The sequence below is a fragment of the Pongo pygmaeus genome, chromosome X, assembly GCF_028885625.2.
Source record: "Pongo pygmaeus isolate AG05252 chromosome X, NHGRI_mPonPyg2-v2.0_pri, whole genome shotgun sequence".
Classification (NCBI taxonomy): domain Eukaryota; kingdom Metazoa; phylum Chordata; class Mammalia; order Primates; family Hominidae; genus Pongo; species Pongo pygmaeus.
The window spans coordinates 107,170,771-107,192,732 of record NC_072396.2 but is presented as its reverse complement, the minus strand read 5'-3'; positions in this window follow the sequence as shown (position 1 = coordinate 107,192,732).

Sequence of the window (21,962 nt, the reverse complement as noted above, 5' to 3'; positions counted from 1 at the left end):
ATAACAAGTGGGAAATAGTTATTAAAACATGGAGAGTTTCAACATTCTCCAGCGAATAATTTGCACAACTCTATTCAATTACATTTAAAAACAGATGAAATGGATAAATTTCTAGAAAATTACAACTTACCCTAGTTGACTCCATTAGAGACCGAAAGTCTAAACAGACCTAAACAGATCAACTATGTAGAAGAAATAGAGAAATTAGTTCAAGACCTCTCCAGTAAAAAAAGCACAAGACTATATACTTCCACAGGAGAATTCTACTAAACCTTTAAAGGAAAGATGTACAAGTATATAACTGATCCCAAAACCTAACAAAGGTTTCACCAAAAATGACCAGGCATGGTGGCTCACACCTGTAATCCCAGCACATTGAGAAGCCAAGGCAGAAGATCACTTGAGGCCAGGAGTTCAAGACCAGCCTGGGCAACATAGCAAGACCTCATCTCTACAAAAAATTTAAAAATTAACCAGGCATGGTGGTGCACACCTGTAGTCTCAGCTACTCAGGAGGCTGAAGTGGGAGGATCACCTGAGCCCAGGAATTTCAGGCTGTAGTGAGCTATGATTGCAGTACTGCACTCCAGCCTAGGTGACAGAGTAAGACTCCAACTCAAAAAAAAAAAAAAAAAAAAGATTTCACCAAAAATTAAAATTACAGATCAATCGCAAAGAATATGAAGGGAGTTTCTTAACTATCAGCAAACACAGTCCTACAGCACACACACAAATTGTCCTCCAGATCACAGCATTGTAGAGCTTATTCCAAGAATGCAAACGTGTTTCCGTATCATTAAATCCAATAATATGATCTATTGTATCAATGAAGCAAAAAAGAAAAAATACATGATCACCTCTATAGATACAGAAAAGGTTTTGATAACATCCCAACATCCATTCTTTTTTTTTATTATTATACTTTAAGTTTTAAGGTACATGTGCACAACGTGCAGGTTTGTTACATATGTATACATGTACCATGTTGGTGTGCTGCACCCATTAACTCGTCATTTAACATTAGGTATATCTCCTAATGCTATTGCTCCCCTCTTCCCCCACCCCACAACAGGCCCCAGTGTGTGATGTTCCCCTTCCTGTGTCCATGTGTTCTCATTGTTCAATTCCCACCTATGAGTGAGAACATGCAGTGTTTGGTTTTTTGTCCTTGCGATAGTTTGCTGAGAATGATGGTTTCCAGCTTCATCCATGTCCCTACAAAGGACATGAACTCATCCTTTTTTATGGCTGCATAGTATTCCATGGTGTATATGTGCCACATTTTCTTAATCCAGTCTATCGTTGTTGGACATTTGAGTTGGTTCCAAGTCTTTGCTATTGTGAATAGTGCCGCAGTAAACATACGTGTGCATGTGTCTTTATAGCAGCATGATTTATAATCCTTTGGATATATACCCAGCAATGGGATGGCTGGGTCAAATGGTATTTCTAGTTCTAGATCCCTGAGGAATCGCCACACTGACTTCCACAATGGTTGAACTAGTTTACAGTCCCACCAGCAGTGTAAAAGTGTTCCTATTTCTCCACATCCTCTCCAGCACTTGCTGTTTCCTGACTTTTTAATGATTGCCATTCTAACTGGTGTGAGATGGTATCTCATTGTGGTTTTGATTTGCATTTCTCTGATGGCCAGTGATGATGAGCATTTTTTCATGTGTCTTCTGGCTGCATAAATGTCTTCTTTTGAGAAGTTTCTGTTCATGTCCTTCACCCACTTGTTGATGGGGTTGTCTGTTTTTTTCTTGTAAATTTGTTTGAGTTCATTGTAGATTCTGGATATTAGCCCTTTGTCAGATGAGTAGATTGCAAAAATTTTCTCCCATTTTGTAGGTTGCCTGTTCACTCTGATGGTAGTTTCTTTTGCTGTGCAGAAGCTCTTTAGTTTAATTAGATCCCATTTGTCAATTTTGGCTTTTGTTGCCATTGCTTTTGGTGTTTTAGACATGAAGTCCTTGCCCATGCCTATGTCCTGAATGGTATTGCCTAGGTTTTCTTCTAGGGTTTTTATGGTTTTAGGTCTAACATTTAAGTCTTTAATCCATCTTGAATTAATTTTTGCATAAGGTGTAAGGAAGGGATCCAGTTTCAGCTTTCTACATATGGCAAGCTAGTTTTCCCAGCACCAATTATTAAATAAGGAATCCTTTCCCCATTTCTTGTTTTTGTCAGGTTTGTCAAAGATCAGATAGTTGTAGATATGTGGCATTATTTCTGAGGCCTCTGTTCTGTTCCATTGGTCTATATCTCTGTTTTGGTACCAGTACCATGCTGTTTTTGTTACTGTAGCCTTGTAGTATAGTTTGAAGTCAGGTAGTGTGATGCCTCCAGCTTTGTTCTTTTGGCTTAGGATTGTCTTGGCAATGTGGGCTCTTTTTTGGTTCCATATGAACTTTAAAGTAGCTTTTTCCAATTCTGTGAAGAAAGTCATTGGTAGCTTGATGGGGATGGCATTGAATCTATAAATTACCTTGGGTGGTATGGCCATTTTCACGATATTGATTCTTCCTACCCATGAGCATGGAATGTTCTTCCATTTGTTTGTATCCTCTTTTATTTCATTGAGCAGTGGTTTGTAGCTCTCCTTGAAGAGGTCCTTCACATCCCTTATAAGTTGGATTTCTAGGTATTTTATTCTCTTTGAAGCAATTGTGAATGGGAGTTCACTCATGATTTGGCTCTCTGTTTGTCTTTTACTGGTGTATAAGAATGCTTGTGATTTTTGCACATTGATTTTGTATTCTGAGACTTTGCTGAAGTTGCTTATCAGCTTAAGGAGATTTTGGGCCGAGACAATGGGGTTTTCTAGATATACTATCATGTCATTTGCAAACAGGGACAATTTGACTTCCTCTTTTCCTAATTGAATACCCTTTATTTCCTTCTCTTGCCTGATTGCCCTGGCCAGAACTTCCAACACTATGTTGAATAGGAGTGGTGAGAGAGGGCATCCCTGTCTTGTGCCAGTTTTCAAAGGGAATGCTTCCAGTTTTTGGCCATTCAGTATGATATTGGCTGTGGGGTTGTCATAGATAGCTCTTCTTATTTTGAGATATGTCCCATCAATACCTAATTTATTGAGAGTTTTTAGCATGAAGGGTTGTTGAATTTTATCAAAGGTCTTTTCTGCATCTATTGAGATAATCATGTGGTTTTTGTCTTTGGTTCTGTTTATATGCTGGATTACGTTTATTGATTTGCGTGTGTTGAACCAGCCTTGCATCCCAGGGATGAAGCCCACTTGATCATGGTGGATAAGCTTTTTGATGTGCTGCTGGATTCTGTTTGCCAGTATTTTATTGAGGATTTTTGCATCAATGTTCATCAGGGATATTGGTCTAAAAATCTTTTTTGTTGTGTCTCTGCCAGGCTTTGGTATCAGGATGATGCTGGCCTCATAAAATGAGTTAGGGAGGATTCCCTCTTTTTGTATTGATTGGAATAGTTTCAGAAGGAATGATACCAGCTCCTTGTAACTCTGGTAGAATTCCGCTGTGAATTCATCTGGTCCTGGACTTTTTTTGGTTGGTAAGCTATTAATTATTGCCTCAATTTCAGAGCCTGTTATTGGTCTATTCAGAGATTCAACTTCTTCCTGGTTTAGTCTTGGGAGGGTGTATGTGCTGAAGAATTTATCCATTTCTTCTAGATTTTCTAGTTTATTTGCATAGAGGTATTTATAGTATTATCTGATGGTAGTTTGTATTTCTGTGGGATCAGTGGTGATATCCCCTTTATCATTTTTTATTGCGCCTGTTCGATTCTTCTCTCTTTTCTTCTTTATTAGTCTTGCTAGCAGTCTATCAATTTTGTTGATCTTTTCAAAAAACCAGCTCCTGGATTCATTGATTTTTTGAAGGGTTTTTGTGTCTCTATTTCCTTCGGTTCTGCTCTGATGTTAGTTATTTCTTGCCTTCTGCTAGCTTTTCAATGTGTTTGCTCTTGCTTCTCTAGTTCTTTTAATTGTGATGTTAGGGTGTCCATTTTAGATCTTTCCTGCTTTCTCTTGTGGGCATTTAGTGCTATAAATTTCCCTCTACACACTGCTTTGAATGTGTCCCAGAGATTCTGGTATGTTGTGTCTTTGTTCTTGTTGGTTTCAAAGAACATCTTTATTTGTGCCTTCATTTTGTTATGTACCCAGTAGTCATTCAGGAGCAGGTTGTTCAGTTTCCATGTAGTTGAGCGGTTTTGAGTGAGTTTCTTAATCTTGAGTTCTAGTTTGATTGCACTGTGTTCTGAGAGACAGTTTGTTATAATTTCTGTTCTTTTACATTTGCTGAGGAGTGTTTTACTTCCAACTATGTGGTCAATTTTGGAATAGGTGTGATGTGGTGCTGAAAAGAATGTGTATTTTGTAGATTTGTGGTGGAGAGTTCTGTAGATGTCTATTAGGTCTGCTTGGTGCAGAGCTGAGTTCAATTCCTGGATATCCTTGTGAACTTTCTGTCTCGTTGATCTGTCTAATGTTGACAGTGGGATGTTAAAGTCTCCCATTATTATTGTGTGGGAGTCTAAGTCTCTTTGTAGGTCACTAAAGACTTGTTTTATGAATCTGGGTGCGCCTGTATTGAGTGCATATATATTTAGGATAGTTAGCTCTTCTTGTTGAATTGATCCCCTTGCCATTATGTAATGGCCTTCTTTGTCTCTTTTGATCTTTGTTGGTTTAAAGTCTGTTTTATCAGAGACTAGGATTGCAACCCCTGCCTTTTTTTGTTTTCCATTTGCTTGCTAGATATTCCTCCATCCCTTTATTTTGGGCCTATGTTTGTCTCTGCAATTGAGATGGGTTTCCTGAATACAGCACACTGATGGGTCCTGACTCTTTATCCAATTTTCCAGTCTGTGTATTTTAATTGGAGCATTTAGCCCATTTACATTTAAGGTTAATATTGTTATGTGTGAATTTAATCCTGTCATTATGATGTTAGGTGGTTATTTTGCTTGTTAGTTGATGCAGTTTCTTCCTAGCATCAATGGTCTTTACAATTTGGCATGTTTTTGTAGTGGCTGGTACCAGTTGTTCCTTTCCATGTTTAGTGCTTCCTTCAGGAGCTCTTTTAGGGCAGGCCTGGTGGTGACAAAATCTCTCAGCATTTGCTTGTCTGTAAAGAATTTTATTTCTTCTTCACTTATGAAGCTTAGTTTGGCTGGATATGAAATTCTGGGTTGAAAATTCTTTTCTTTAAGAATGTTGAATATTGGCCCCCACTCTCTTCTGGCTTGCAGAGTTTCTGCTGAGAGATCAGCTGTTAGTCTGATGGGCTTCCCTTTGTGGGTAACCCAACCTTTCTCTCCTGTTGCCCTTAACATTTTTTCCTTCATTTCAACTTTGGTGAATCTGACAATTATGTGTCTTGGAGTTGCTCTTCTCCAGGAGTATCTTTGTGGCATCCTCTGTATTTCCTGAATCTAATGTTGGCCTGCCTTGCTAGATTGGGGAAGTTCTCCTGGATAATATCCTGCGGAGTGTTTTCCAACTTGGTTTCATTCTCCCCGTCACTTTCAGGTACACCAATCAGACGTAGATTTGGTCTTTTCACATAGTCCCATATTTCTTGGAGGCTTTGTGTGTTTCTTTGTATTCTTTTTTCTCTATACTTCTCTTCTCGCTTCATTTCATTCATTTGATCTTCCATCACTGATACCCTTTCTTCTGGTTGATCAAATCGGCCACTGAGGCTCGTGCATTCATCACATAGTTCTCGTGCCATGGTTTTCAGCTCCATCAGGCCCTTTAAGGACTTCTCTGCATTGGTTATTCTAGTTAGCCGTTCATCTAATCTTTTTTCAAGGTTTTTAACTCCTTTGCCATGGGTTCCAACTTCTTCCTTTAGCTTAGAGTAGTTTGATCGTCTAAAGCCTTCTTCTCTCAACTCGTCAAAGTCATTCTCCATCCAGCTTTGTTCTGTTGCTGGTGAGGAGCTGCGTTTCTTTGGAGGAGGAGAGGTGCTCTGATTTTTAGATTTTTCAGTTTTTCTGCTCTGTTTTTTCCCCATCTTTGAGGTTTTATCTACCTTTGGTCTTTGATGATGATGACGTACAGATGGGGTTTTGGTGTGGATGTCCTTTCTGTTTGTTAGTTTTCCTTCTAACAGTCAGGACCCTCAGCTGCAAGTCTGTTGGAGTTTGCCAGAGGTCCACTCCAGACCCTGTTTGCCTGGGTATCAGCAGTGGAGGGTGCAGAACAGCGGATATTGGTGAACAGCAAATGTTGCTGCCTGATCATTCCTCTGGAAGTTTTGTCTCAGAGGAGTACCCGGCCATGTGAGGTGTCAGTCCGCCCCTACTGGGGGGTGCCTCCCAGTTAGGCTACTCAGGGGTCAGAGACCCACTTGAGGAGGCAGTCTGCCCGTTCTCAGATCTCCAGCTGCGTGCTGGGAGAACCACTACTCTCTTCAAAGCTGTCAGCCAGGGACATTTAAGTCTGCAGAGGTTTCTGCTACCTTTGGTTTGGCTATGCCCTGCCCCCAGAAGTGGAGTCTACAGAGGCAGGCAGGCCTCCTTGAGTTGTGGTGGGCTCCACCCAGTTCGAGCTTCCTGGCCATTTTGTTTACCTACTCAAGCCTTGGCAATGGCAGGCACCCCTCCCCCAGCCTCGCTGCTGCCTTGCAGTTTGATCTCAGACTGCTCTGCTAGCAATGAGCAAGGCTCCGTGGGCATAGGACCCTCTGAGCCAGGCGCAGGATATAATCTCCTGGTGTGCCGTTTGCTAAGAGCATTGGAAAAGCACAGTATTAGGGTGGGAGTGACCCGAATTTCCAAGTGCCATCTGTCACCCCTTTCCTTGTCTAAGAAAGGGAATTCCCTGACCCATTGTGCTTCCCGGGTGAGGCAATGCCTTGCCCTGCTTCAGCTCATGCTCAGTGCACTGCACCCACTGTCCTGCACCCACTGTCCGACAATCCCCAGTGAGATGAACCTGATACCTCAGTTGGAAATACAGAAATCATTTATCTTCTGTGTTGCTCATGGTGGGAGCTGTAGAGTGAAGCTCTTCCTATTCGGCCATCTTCCCAACATCCATTCTTTAAAAGAACTCAAGAAAATGGGTGTTGGTGGATACTTTCCTTTTTTTATTTTAATTTAATTAAATTAATTAATTTATTTTTTTGAGACAGAGTCTCACTCTGTTGCCCAGGCTGGAGTGCATTGGTGTGATCTCAGCTCACTGCAACCTCTGCCTCCCATGTTCAAGCAATTTTCCTGCCTCAGCCTCCTAGGTAGCTGGGATTATAGGCATCCACCACCATGCCTGGCTAATTTTTGTATTTTTAGTAGAGACAGGGTTTCACCATGTTGGCTAAGCTGGTCTCAAACTCCTGACCTCAGAAGTGATCCACCATTCTCAGCCTCCCAAAGTGCTAGGATTACATGTGTGAGCCACCACATCCAGCCTGATTTTTATTTTTTAGAGACAAGGTCTTGCTGTGTTGCGCATGCTGGCCTCAAATTTCTAAGTTCAAGGAATCCTCCCACCTCAGCCTCCTGTGTAACTGGTACGATAGGCATGCACCACCACACCGGGCTTGGTGGACACTTTCTTTTGTCCTTTTCTTTTCTTTTTTTTTTTTTTTTGAGACGGAGTCTCACAGTGTCACCCAGGCTGGAGTGCAGTGGCGTGATCTCAGCTCACTGCAACCTCTGCCTCCCAGGTTCACACCATTCTCCTGCCTCAACCTCCCAAGTAGCTGGGACTACAGGCACCCGCCAACATGCCCGGCTAATTTTTTGTATTTTCCAGTAGAGATGGGGTTTCACCATGTTAGCCAGGATGGTCTTGATCTCCTGACCTTGTGATCCGTCCGCCTAGGCCTCTCAAAATGCTGGGATTACAGGTGTGAGCCACTGCGCCCGGCCTGGTGAATACTTTCTTAACATGATCATACACATAGACAAACATGCACATGCAATCCTCTGGGGCAAAAAGTCAGCATCTTACTTAGTGGAGAAACACTAGAGGCTTTCTTGCTAATACAAAAACAAGACATGATGCCCGCTTATCTCCTCTCATATTTGGCATTGTGTGGGAGGTATTATCCAACACAATTAGCAAGAGTAAGCAATTAGAAATAAAGGAAGGGGTAAAATTCTTTTTATTTGCTGATGTGATGGTTATACATTGGATAATCCAAAGAAACAACAGAAAAATTATAACAAACAAAAAGAGAATTTAGCAAAGTAGCAGATTACACTATCAACATCAAAAATCAATAACTTTCAATATACAAACAAAAATTCAAATGTATAATGAAAGAGAAATTATTAGCATAAACTTAAGAAGTAATGTCCAATACTTAAAACACAAAATTAGTCTTGAACAAGTAGGACAGACACATGATATTCTTGAGTAAGGAGACTCAAAACAATTGAAATGTTAATTTCCCTATGTTAATTTATGAATTAAATGAGATTCCAATAAAAATACCATTAGCTCTTTTTATGGACTTAGACATGTCGATTATCAAAGTTATCTGGCAGAATAAATGCAAGACTAGGCTGGGTGCGGTAGCTCACGCCTGTAATCCCAGCACTTTGGGAGGCCAAGGCAGGCGGATCATGAGGTCAGGAGATCGAGACCATCCTGGCTAACATGGTGAAACCCCGCCTCTACTAAAAATACAAAAATTAGCCCAGCGTGGTGGCAGGTGCCTGTAGTCCCAGCTACTCGGGAGGCTGAGGCAGGAGAATGGCGTGAACCCAGGAGCCGGAGCTTGCAGTGAGCCGAGATCGCGCCACTGCACTCCAGCCTGGGTGACAGAGCAAGACTCTGTCTCAAAAAAAAGAAAAGCAAGACTAGTCAGATAAGCCCTGAAAAAGAAGAGTGAGGGAAGGGGGTTACAACTGGTCCTACCCGATACTAAGACATATAGTAAAGTATGTACAATATGAGTGTGGTACTGACTCATGAATAGACAAAAAAACGAATGAAACAAAAGAGAAAATACTGATATAGGTCTAATCATATTTGGAAATTTAATATGTGATTAAGGCAGCATTTCAAATCATTAGAGATATAGTTGATTATTTAAATGGTAATATTATGATAAATAGATAACCATGTGTTTAAATAGCTAAAAATGGGCTGGGCATGGTGGCTCATGCCTGTAATCCCAGCACTTTGTGGGGCCAAGGTGGGAGGATTACTTGAGGCCAGGAGTTCAAAACCAGCCTGGTCAACATAGTGAGAATCCCATGTCTATAACAATATTTAAAAATTAGTCGGCTATGGTGGTGTGCACCTGTAGTCTCAACTGCTCAAGAGTCTCAGGGGGAAAGATCGCTTGAGCCCAGGATTTCAAGGCTGCAGTAAGCCATGATCGCACCACTGCACTCCAGCCTGGATGACAGAGTGAGACTGTCTCACTCTGTCAAAACAAAAAAGTAAAAATGAACTCATTCCTCCATCTTAAATCAAGATAAATTCTACATTGTTCAGATTTAAATGTAAAAATGAAGCCATCTAAGTATTAGAAGAAAAAGAGTGAATTCCTCTGTAATCTGGAAGTAGAGAAAACTTTTTAAGTATGATTAAAAATCCAGTGACATTAGGTGGCAGGACACAAAATGAACCCCAGGCCTGACTGCCCTCATAGACTGTGCTTTTTCCTCTGTGGAACTGCAAGACAGTTGGGAGAGAAATTGGTGTTGTGCTCCCATTTCTGACTAATGGTTTAATCATCTTCCCACTCTGTTATCTACTCATCAACCAGTAGGTGTCTACTGAGTTTCTACCATGCTTCACTTCCAGTGATCTTGTGCTATGAAAGGTACAGGTAAGTGCCCACAAGATCTTGCAAGTAATAATGGAGCTCTGTAGGCCAATCTGATACACATCAAACAATTGCAAGGAAGGATTCAAGGCAGCTCACTTGGAAATGCTTAACAGCTTTCTGCATCAGTCTACTCATCTCCTGCTAGAACATGGGGTGTTTTCTTTTTTTGTGAGATTGTTCATACAAAAATTGGGTGCATTCAGGGTGGTATGGCTGTAGACTTTTCTGAAATTATTCAGAGATTTCCCCCAGGAGCCAACTGAAGCTCTGAAGAGTACCTTCTGCAGAGGGAAGTAAAAAACACCGCTCATTAAGAGTAGCTCTCTACCCTCAGGAGGCCAGGTATAAATGACACAGGAGGTAAGGACCCTCACTGTCTCTTACATGGCAGGGGCCCTATGTTGGTTTGATGGAAATTTGGATCAAGGCTGGCTAATATGATGCTGGTCTGGGACTCTGCCACACAGGAATGACTGGTGTCTTCAGATAAAAGCCCTTGATATGTTTTCACATACAGTTGGTAAAATTTGAACTGGAACCCAGGCCTGTTGACTCCCAGTCCTATGCTCTTCCTTCCATGCTGTTACTCTCATACTGAGTAAAGTCTCTGTCTACTCCTCACTTCTGCACCAGAGTCAGTTCATCACTTTGTGCGCCAATCTCAGGAGGGTCATGCTTTTCCATGACTCAACACTGGAAACAATCATCCCAATCGGAGAATAGCAATTGTCAAACCTTTCTGGGTATTATTACATTGTCAATAAACATGAAAAGATATTTGAAAGAGTACAGACCCTTTGAGCCTGCAATCACTCCTCTAGAAATGTTTCCTAAGGAAGTGGTTAACCATGTGCACATAGACTTAGACATAGAATGGCTGTCCTTACAGATTGCTCACTTCAGTTCTCTGGCATGGGATGAGTTTGGAAGAAGAGAAAGATGTAAGGGGAAAAAGAATCAGGGACAGGGAAGAGGGAAACAGCTTGACATACTCATAGTCTCTGTTGTCACAAGTCTATGGTTCTACCAAGGATTTTGATCATAGGCAAAGAGGGAAATCCACCACTACTGAATGATTCCCACAGTCCATAAGATATTACCCACCCACAAGCAGTCTCACGTTCTACATAGCCCTCATCTATCTTTCTTCTCATTGGAGGACAATGGTTCTATTTCCATGACTCAAACCCCAGAGGCTCTTGTAATACTCCAGTGCTCTCTGACAATGGTTTATGATAGGGATGAAAATTGAGACTACAGTAAATCCTCACTTTTTGTCCATAGGTTCTTGGAAATGACAACTTTAAGTGAAATGATGTATAATGAAACTCCTTTTACCACAAGCTAATTGATATAAACAAAAGTTAAGGTTTTGCTTTTATAACAATCTGTTTATAAAAGCATCACCAAATGTTTAAGTAAAGATCAAAACACTTCTAAAATTAAACACTGAAATAAATGTGAGCTATACCTACTGACATGGTTTGGATCCATGTCCTTGCCCAAATCTCATGTCCAACTGTAATCCTCAGTGTTGGAAGTGGGGCCTAGTGGGAAGTTATTGGATCATGGGGGCAAATTTCCTCCTTGGTGCTATTCTAGTGATAGTGAGTGAGTTCTCCTAAGATCTGGTCATTTAAGTGTGCAGTACCTCCTCCCTTCCCATTGGTCCTGCTCCTGCAATGTAAGACGCCTGCTCCTGCTTTACCTTCCACCATGAGTAAAAGCTTCCTGAAGCCTCCCCAGAAGCAGATGCCATCGTGCTTCCTGTATAGCCTGCAGAACTGTGAGGCAATGAACCCTCTTTTCTTTATAAATTACCCAGTCTCAGGTATTTCTTTATAGGAGTGTGAGAACTGCCTAATACACCTGCACTTAAGAAAGATTAATAAGAACAAGTAAGATAATTATCTACCCAATTATTCCAGTTCAGGGTCACCGGTTGCTGGAGCCTATCTTCAAAGCTCAGGGTGCAAGACAGGAACCAGTCCTGGACATGATATCATTGCATCACAGGGTGCACATACACACACCCACGTTCATTCACACTGGGACCATTTAGACACGCCAGTTCACCTAACGTACAGATCTTCGTGATGTGAGAGGAAACTGGAGTACCCAGAGAAAACCTAGGCAGACATGGGGAGAATGTGCAAACTTCACACAGATATCAGCCCCGGCCAGAAATCCATTTTTTCCCCTGTTCAGTGTTATAATAAAACAACATTTAACAAAATGACAGTATTTCAGGACCTGCTATATTTCAGAACTATAGAAGGTTGGTCTACTGGAATTGTAGTACATACAGGGCTGTGCGTTTCCAACATTTTCCAGCCTGTGGAAATCTGTGAATCCTATCCTGACAGCCACTGTTTCCCTATGGTCCCCAGAGTCTCGAATGGCAGCAATGAGAATAAGAAATATGCCACTCATAATGTTTTCAAATTTTCAACATTATAATTTAAAACTACTACAGCTCACTATTAAAAACAAACAAAAAGCAGTGGCCTGGGAAGCCTCAAATATCAGTGCCAAAAAAGATTAGGGTAACCAGGGCCCTGGTGGCTTCAGGATGCAGTAGTAAAAGCTTGAGAGTAATTCGGGGTTTCGCTACTGATCAGCCATTCAAAGTTGTTTCCCTGATTTATTTAACCTCTGCTAATTTCTATACTCTGAAATAAACTATGGGACGGGCACAGTGGTTCACTCCTGTAATCCCAGCACTTGGGGAGGCTGAGGTGGGAGGATCACTTGAGGTCAGGAGTTCGAGACCAGCTGGACCAACTTGGTGAAACCCTGTCTCTACTAAAAATAAAAAAAAAAAAAAAAAAAAAAATTAGTCGAGTGTGGCGGTGCATGCAGGTAGTCCCAGCTACTTGTAAGGCTGAGGCAGGAGAATTGCTTGAACCTGGGAGGCAGTGGTTGCAGTGAGCCGAGATCACACCACTGCACCCAAGCCTGGGTGACAGAGTGAGACTCCGTCTCAAACAAACAAACAAAGAAAAAAAAATATGAATTTAATATAAGATTGCTGAAATAAAGATTAAGATTAAAGGGGTTACAATTTTGAGTACCATTTGCTTACATTAGTTTTGTTAACATTAATTTTCCATCCTTTAGATCATCTATCCCAGAGAAAACATCTCTTGCTCTGACTGAACCCCTGTCTGTCTGCCACTTTAAAAACCAGTCAATTCGGCCAGGCATGATGGCTCACACCTGTAATCCCAGCACTTTGGCAGGCCGAGGCAGGCAGATCACTTGAGGTCAGGAATTCGAGACCAGTCTAGACAACATAGTGAAACCCTGTCTCTACTAAAAATACAAAAATTAGCTGGGTGTGGTGGCGGGTGCCTGTAATCCCAGCTACTTGGGAGGCTGAGGCAGGAGGATCTCTTGAACCCGGGAGACAGAGGTTTCAGTGAGCCGAGATCATACCACTGAACTCCAGCCTAGGCGACAGAGTGAGACTCCGTCTGAAAACAACAACAACAACAACAACAACAACAAAATAGTCAATTCACATAGTCCTCAAACCAAGGTCTCCTGGTCCTAGGGGGATGATTTCACTTCCCCCGCTATTATCATCATCAACAACAGGATTATTTGGTGAGCATCTATGCGGGAGTATAACATGTCTAGTCCCTAAGTCTTGGTGGTTAATCATCTGTAGGAGAGGTCACTGGGTATATAAAACATTTCTCAATCTTCTCTCAATATCACCTCCCTTAGGAGGAATTTTAGACATATTTTCCTTATCAACTACCTTCTGCCCAGATAATGAAATTTTAATACCACAGATGAAATGTTAACTCGTTATGTAATATGGACCTTTGTAGTACCAAAAATCATTCTGAAGTCTATCATCCTTCTATCCTCAAAAATCTATTTTTAGCCCCTTACTGGTAATATCACCCCTCTTGGGAATGCATAAAATAATGTTATGAAAGCACAAGCTGGAACCCCATTCCTGTCCCTTATTTGATGTGTGACACTGGAATCCTTTTTCAGCCTCTGTCAGCCTGCCCTTGCTTATCTGTAAAAGGGAACTCATGATGCCTTTCTTAGAAAACTGTTCTGTGGGGATAAATGAGAAATCCCACACAGAGTATATGGCATCTAGTAGGATTTCAACAAATGGTCACCCAGGCCCACCTTTCTTCTCCCTCCCAGAGAAGTGATGACTGTTATCTAAACCAAGCAGCATAACTATCACAGAAACCATCTGGAAGTGGAGCAGGAAGATGGAGCATGTGCTCACACTTACATTATACATGAAGCTTTGGGGCCATTTCTGTGTTGCAGGATGGTTTTTTGAGGTATTGGGGTGAGGTAAGAAGATTTGTCATTTTCTGCCCCCTTCTTTGATCTTCTAGATTGATATTGGAAAAGCAGTTTCCCATTGCGTCTCAAATGAAGAAAGAGTGCAGATTAAGAAAAGGCAGGAGTCACAAGCCCTTGACCCTCATACCAGACACATTACTGCTTACAGGACCTTGTGCTGGGATTTCATCTGCACCATCAGCTTCTTCAAAGAGAAACAGGTTGTTGAGTGAGTACACATAGGGGCACAATCCTAGCAACATAAAAAACTACAGGTGTTTAAGTCCTAGACGGTCATCCTCTATAAAAGGAGACCATGTTTTGTCTTTTGAGGAGAGTAAGAGTTACATCCCCATTCCGCATCATTACTAGAGGCCTCTGCAAAGTTGATTTTCCATCAGTGAGTCTGAATTGGTCATCTGTAAACTGGAAATAATGATGCCTTCCTCACAGACTTCTTGTGAGAGAATGATGCAAAATATGTAATTGCACATTTTTGGCTGTAAATATTTGTGCTATCTTACAGTAAGTGCCCCCTTTCACCTTTTTCCCCCTGAAAATAGTGTTTCTGAGATTTATCTAATAAGGTGACTTTGGAGATATTTAGATATTATGAACCCTGATCATTTTTTGTACCATTGCCCAAACTGCTCGATTCTATCCCGGGCTCCATCAGTTTGTGTAGTGAGCAAACTCTTTGCCATCCAGCTCTGTGCTTAGAAGCAAGTGCGTTGTAGTCATATTCATCCATGAAAAGAGCATAATCATACCTCACTAGTAGGGTTGTCAAGAGGATTAAATTCAACCACTAAAGTGAAGAACGTGGAGCTGGACCTTCTAAACAATGTGCTCCATCAATATTATTAGCTGCCTTTCCTCTCTGGATGAGGGAACTAATGTGGCTTCTAACCTGACCCCTCAGGTAGGACCCCTTCACTTGCATGCATGTCAGAATTAGCTTGGAGAGCCTTTTAAAAACTTTTAGCAGAAACTCTCTTGTTGTTGGAAATAGGACTTATATATCAAAGTCCATTCAAGTGATTAAGCCGTAGTAATATGGGCCTCAGAAAGTAGACGTTCCATTTGACACCTGAAGTGTTATGTGAAAGCTCATTTCCCCTTCATTCCACCAGTGCCAGGTATGACCAGCTTTTGCCTTTACTGACACTTTGATCGCTCATTTCCTTACACCTGCCCATTGGAAGAGTTCTCTCAGATGATCATTAACTTAGAGATTCACAGCTCTTGTTCCTCTGTGGTGTCTCCTGTTACAAGAGCTCAACGTGAAAACATGGCATGCTTCTATGATGTTAAGCCTGAAGGTAAAATGAGAGGACACAAAATAGCTTATTATCTGGAAATAGGATGTTTATTTATTTATTTATTTTTGAGACAGAGTCTCGCTTTGTCACCCAGGCTGGAGTGCAGTGGTGCGATCTCGGCTCACTGCAACCTCCACCTCTTGGGTTCAAGTGATTCTCCTGCCTTAGCCTCCTGAGTAGCAGGGATTACAGGCGCCCGTCACCACACCCAGCTAATTTTTTTATTTTTAGTGGAGATGGGGTTTCACCATGTTGGCCAGGCTGGTCTCGAACTCCTGAACTCAGGTGATCCACCTGCCTCGGCCTCCCAAAGTGCTGGGATTACAGGCGTGAGCCACTGTGCCCAGCCAGATGTTGATTTTTATCCCTGACCCCAAACGCCATGAATGAGGTGATGAGATGGCAAGTGACTGATGATGCTCTATTCTTCACAAGATGCCATCAGCTGGAGATGGAAGCCCCAGTGCAGGCTCCTGGGGGTGCCTCTACTTCCCTCACTCCCTGAATTATTTTCTGTGGACTAAGATTTGTGCTCTGTTTCTGGCTCTGATGGTGTTGATGTGTGATTTCTGGGAAGTAGGAATGGGGAGGAATGCTAGGGAGGTGTCAGCTATTAGGGAAGCCCTGAGAGGAAGGGATCCTGATGTAAGAAAGGAGTGAAAACCATGGCCCTAAGTCAGGTTTAGTCTTTTTAAATTCTTTTTTTTTGTTTTTTTTTTGAGACAGAGTCTCGCTCTGTCATCCAGGCTGGAGTGCAGTGGTGCGATCTCTGCTCACTGCAAGCTCTGCCTCCCAGGTTCACGCCATTCTGCTGCCTCAGGCTCCTGAGTAGCTGGGACTACAGGTGCCTGCCACCATGCCTGGTTAATTTTTTGTATTTTCAGTAGAGACAGGGTTTCACCGTGTTTCACAGGAGATGGTCTCGATCTCCTGACCTCGTGATCCACCCACCTTGGCCTCCCAAAGTGTTGGGATTACAGGTGTGAGCCACTGGTGCCCAGCCTTAAATTCTTTTTAGAGAAATTACTTTTTCAAAAAAGAAATGAGGTCTCACTATGTTGCCCAGGCTGGTCTCGAATTCCTGGGTTCAACCGATCATCTTGTCTCTGCCTCCCAAAGTGCTGGGATTACAGGCATAAGACACCACGCCCAGCCACATGTGATGTCTAATAATAATCTTACATTTCTCCTCCTCAGAGGCATCTGAATTTCCTGTCAGGCTATGACTCTGTTTGTGTGCCTTGGAAACTGGTTTCTGACACTGTAAGGACAGCATTAGTGTTGTTCTCAGAAGGCCAGGTGGTGACATGAGAATGGGAGTTGTGGGAGAGGATTGAATCCTTTGGAGGACACAGGGAGTCAGAGCAACTTTCAAGACCCCACTGACGGGAAACAGAACAGCCTCCTCTGGCTGAGAGGAGGCAGGAGAGACAGCTAGGAGGGCAGCAGGTGCCTCTTAAAACAGGAAACATACAGTGGCATATGAGGACCTGGACTATCGACTGTGGCTAAGTGAGATGCTGGCCTGAGATGTTAGAGCACTTTTATATGCTTTCATGAGCTGGAGCTAGAACACAGGCCTGCTGATTCCCAACTCTGCATTCTCCTCATGAATTACTGCAAGCTGCCTTTTCAAAGGAAAAGCAGACTTGTTTCTTGCCGTCTTGAAGACAGAGTTTCCTCATCTCAAAAAAGGGGATAGACACTGCTCCTTTAAAGAGTGGTTCTGAAGGTAAACTGCCATCTTGTGTGTGCAGAAAATAAGCTGAGTGCAAATATAATCCCATTCATGTTAATGAGACTCAGGGGTGATTGGAAATGGAGGGATCAGCCAATGGTGCAGTTTGCTCAGAGCACAGAGTGCTTGGCACACAGGGCTAGAAATGTAGGCTGGGTCCGTGGGGAAGGAGGTGTCCTTGGCAGGGAGGGAAGGTGGGCTGCTTTTGAGGATGTTTTGAAGGCATGATTATCTTTATCCGCTTTCCTAATAGCACCAACATTATCTGGAACCATTCTTTCTTTCAAAGGCTATATTTGGCTCTGAGGCTCTGTTGCTATGCAACAGGCTCCTCTGAGCTCAGAGCATGATTCAGGGATACTAATCTGGACAGCTGCATTCGGAGTCCTGGAGAGGGGACAACAAAGAGGGGTGGGAGAAGGTCTGGGAAGCCTGTACAGGAGTAAGGTCCTAGGGTCTGGAACGGCCTACTCTCTGGGAGGGGCCATCTCTACAGTGTAGACATGTCAGTCAACACTGGTGAGGGACAGAGCAAGCAAAGGAGATGGATTAACGAACAAAATATATGGAGTTAACAAAAAATGAAATTTATGTTTAGTCTTTTAATATACATAGGAATTTTCCAAGCACAACTGGCAAAAGACTCTCCAAAATGTTTCATAAATTACTCTGAAGAATAACATGTTTTGTCATTTTGATAATTAGGGGCTTTAAAGCAATCCTAAACAAAAAGAACAAATCTGGAGGCATCACATTATTAGACTTCAAAGTATGCTACAAGGCTATAGTTACCAAAACAGTATGGTACTGGTATAAAAGTAGGCACAAAGGCCAATGGAACAGAATAGAGAACCCAGAAATAAAGCTGAATACTTACAGCCAACTGATCTTCAAAAAGCATACAAAAACATAAATTGTTCTACTTAAATGGTGTGCAATAGGAGAAATTTTTTAAAAACGTAAATTGAAGAATGGACAACCTATTTAATAAATGGTGCTGGAAAAACTGGCAAGCCGCATGTAGAAGAATGAAACTAGATCTCTATCTCTCACCTTGTAGAAAAATCAACTCAGGATGGATCAAAGACTAAAATATAAGACCTGAAACTATGAAAATTCTAGAAGACAACATTGGAAAAACTCTATTATAGACATCAGCCTAGGCAAAGAATCTATGACTAAGACTCCAGAAGCAAATACAACAAAACCAAAAATAAATAAATGGAACCTAATTAAACCAAAAAGCTGTGTTGGGAGAAAAGCTGAGTGTTGGGAGAGAAGTTGAGGCAGGGCTTGCATGTCTGCTAGACTTGCTCACTCCTTGCTTCTAGCACTCACATTATCTCAAACTGCCATAGGTTTCTCATTCACTTGATACACTGTTTCCTTTCAACCCCCACATCCTCACCACCTGTTTGTTTGTTTGAGCACCAATAAACAGCGTGGGTTCTCAGAGCTCAGGGCCTTCACAGCCTCCACACTTGCAATGGCCCCCTAGTCCCACTTTCTCTCTGAAACTGTCTTTTTCTCACTCTTTTGACTCCGCAGGACTTCATCGCCCCCACAACCTGGTGTTGGGTCTGATCACCCCAACACTTCTGCACAGCAAAAGAAACAATCAGCAGAGTAAACAGACAATCCACAGAAAGGGATACAATATTTGTGAACTATGCATCTAACCATGGACTAATATACAAAATCTACAAGGAATTCAAACAACTCAGGGAGAAAAAAAAACAAAAACAAAGAATCCCATCAAAAAGTGGGCAAATGCCATGAGTAGACATTTCTCAAAAGAAGATATACAAATGGCTAATAAACATATGAAAAAATTCTCAACATCACTAATTATCAGGGAAATGCAAATGAAAACCACAGTGATACCACCTTACTCCTACAAGAATGGCCATAATTAAAAAGTCAAAAAACCATAGATGTTGGCATCGATGTGTGGCAAAGGGAACGCTTATATGCTGCTGGTGGGAATGCAAATTAATACAGCCTCTGTGGAAAACAGTATGGAGATTCCTTAAAGAGCAAAAAGTAAATCTACCATTTGATCCAGCAATCCCGCTACTGGGTACTTCCTCAAAGGAAAGTAAGTCATTATATAAAAAAGTCATTACACACATATGTTTATAGCAGCACCATTCACAATTGCAAAGTTGTGGAACCAACCTAAGTGCCCATCAATTAATGAGTGGAGAAATAAAATGTGGTATATATACACCATGTAATACTACTCAGCCATAAAAAGAATGAAATAATATCTTTTGCAGCAACTTGGATGGAACTGGAGACCATTATTCTAAGTGACATAACTCAGGAATGGAAAATCATATGTTCTCACTTATAAGTGGGAGCTAAGCTATGAGGACATAAAGGCATGCTGAGTGATATAGTGGACTTTGGGTACTCAGAAGGGAGAGAGTGGGAAGGGGCTAGGAATACAAAGCCATACATTAGGTACCATGTACACTACTTGGGTGACGGGCACGAAAATCTCAGAATTCACCACTATTTAATTCAGTCATGTAACAAAAAAAACTTGTACCCCAAAAGCTATTGAAATAAAAATTAATGAAGAACAAAAACAAAAACAAAAATTAGGGGCTTTAACTTTTAGGAAAGAAAAACCAAAAGTGAAATGGAGACTGATGCCTCTTTGCTCATCGCATTCAGAGTTACAGCTTTAGAAACCTCAGATGAGGAATTGCCAAAAGTGATAGGAGGGAGAAAGGGACCCAGGCTGGATGGCATCAGCCATGGCCTTCTGGAATTTTCCACACATTGTCAGCAATTCCTCTATATCCATCACTTTTTGGCTTTTTTGTTGTTGTTGTTTTGAGATGGAGTGTCGTTCTGTCGCCCAGGATGCAGTGCAGTGGTGCGATCTCGGCTCACTGCAAGCTCTGCCTCCCGGGTTCACACCATTCTCCTGCCTCAGCCTCCCGAGTAGCTGGGACTACAGGCGCCTGCCACCATGCCAGGCTATTTTTTAATATTTTTAGTAGAGACAGTGTTTCACCTTGTTAGCTGGGATGGTCTCGATTTCCTGACCTTGTGATCCACCCGCCTCGGCCTCCCAAAGTGCTGGGATTACAGGCGACAGCCACCGTGCCTGGCCACCTTTGGCATTTTTAAGCCCCAGGAAAGGAAGCCCAGGCCCTGACTGAGATGGAGAGAAAGTTGCACCTGTGAGTGTGTATATGGGGTGAAATAGTTTGAGCCCTAAAAACAAAGACACATACAACATTGTTGTTTTTCAGCCACAGAAACACATACACACACAATAACACACGAACACACACACAGATACTATGTCAAAGCAATAATTTTTACCTGCTTTCTGAGGAGTTCAAATGGAAACCATTGTAAAGATACCAACATGGTATTTGTCACATCATCCATAACACCAGTGTTTGCTTCCTGGCCATCCCAACTGCTCTAATCTTTCTTTCTTTCTTTTTTTTTTTTAAGACAAAGTTTAGCTACATTGCCCAGGCTGACATTGAAGTCCTCACTCAAGTGATCCTCCTGCCTCAGCTTCCCAAGCAGCTGGGACTACAGGTGCACACCACCATGCTTGGCTAACTGCTCTGGTCTTTAACAGAGAGATGTTTTTTCTTAACCTCAATGACATTGAGAGGTGACAGCATGCTGGCAGCCCTCACAGCCCTCACTCACTCTCGGCACCTACTCTGCCTGGGCTCCCACTTTGGAGGCACTTGAGGAGCCCTTCGGCCCACCACTGCACTGTGGGAGCCCCTTCCTGGGCTGGCCGAGGCGCCGGAGCTGGCTCTCTCAGCTTGCAGGGAGGTGTGGAGGGAGAGGCACGAGTGGGAACTGGGGCTGTGCGTGGCGCTTGCGGGCCGGCTGGAGTTCCGGGTGGGTGTGGGCTCGGTGGGCCCCACACTCGGAGCGGCTGGCCAGCCCTGCCTGCCCTGGGCAGTGAGGGGCTTAGCACCTGGGCTAGCAGCTGCTGTGCTCAGTTTCTCGCCGGGTCTTAGCTGCCTTCCCATGGGGCAGGGCTCAGGACCTGCAGCCCGCCATGCCTAAGCCTCATCCCCACCTCTGTGGGCTCCTGTGCCGCCCAAGCCTCCCTGACGAGCGCAGCCCCCTGCTCCACAGCACCCAATCCCATCGACCACCCAAGGGCTGAGAAGCGCAGGTGCATGTCGTGGGACTGGCAGGCAGCTCCACCTGCGGCCAGGTGCAGGATCCACTGGGTGAAGCCAGCTGAGCTCCCGAGTCTGGTGGGGACTTGGAGAACCTTTATGTCTAGGGATTGTAAATACACCAACCGGCACTCTGTATCTAGCTCAAGGTTTGTAAACATACCAATCAGCACCCTGTGTTTAGCTCAGGGTTTGTGAATGCACCAATCGACACTCTGTATCTAGCTACTCTGGTGGGGCCTTGGAGAACCTTTATGTCTAGCTCAGGGATTGTAAATACACCAATCGGCACTGTGTATCTAGCTCAAGGTTTGTAAATACACCAATCAGCACCCTGTGTCTAGCTCAAGTTTTGTGAACACACCAATTGACACGGTATCTAGCTATTCTGGTGGGGCCTTGGAGAACCTTTGTGTCAACACTCTGTAGCTAATCTAGTGGAGACGTGGAAAACCTTTGTGTCTAGCTCAGGGATTGTAAACGCACCAATCAGCGCCCTGTCAAAACAGACCACTCGGCTCTACCAATCAGCAGGATGTGGGTGGGGCCAGATAAGAGAATAAAAGCAGGCTGCCGGAGCCAGCAGTGGCAACCCGCTCGGGTC